This window comes from Plasmopara halstedii (genome assembly GCF_900000015.1).
Source record: "Plasmopara halstedii genome assembly, contig: Scaffold_110, whole genome shotgun sequence".
Classification (NCBI taxonomy): domain Eukaryota; phylum Oomycota; class Peronosporomycetes; order Peronosporales; family Peronosporaceae; genus Plasmopara; species Plasmopara halstedii.
The window spans coordinates 1,051,026-1,051,402 of NW_020187031.1; positions in this window are offsets into that span (position 1 = coordinate 1,051,026).

Here is a 377-nt window from a genome sequence, read left to right on the forward strand (position 1 = left end):
AATGATGCGAGTCGACCTTGGTTATAACCAGTTCGTACTTCGTCCACGTCGAACCGTGGAGATGAAGCTACAAGTACCTGGTTTCCCATTAACATCGGGAACCTTTCAGGTGATGCCCATCCCGGAAAATAAGGATGTTGTATTAGGCATGATGTGGCTTCGTGAGCAAAACCCGAATATCGACTGGACTACTGGGTTAGTTACTCCTCGTGTCGAGTTGACTGCAGAAGGTGATGTTCAGATTCGACTTCCACAGCAACGTCCGGTTAGATTTGTCGCTGGACAGCGCAAGGCTCGTGCAGAACAAAGTCGAGAAATTTTTAACTACTATCGACAGCATGGCCATAAGGGGCAACATGGAACGACAAGACTACTTT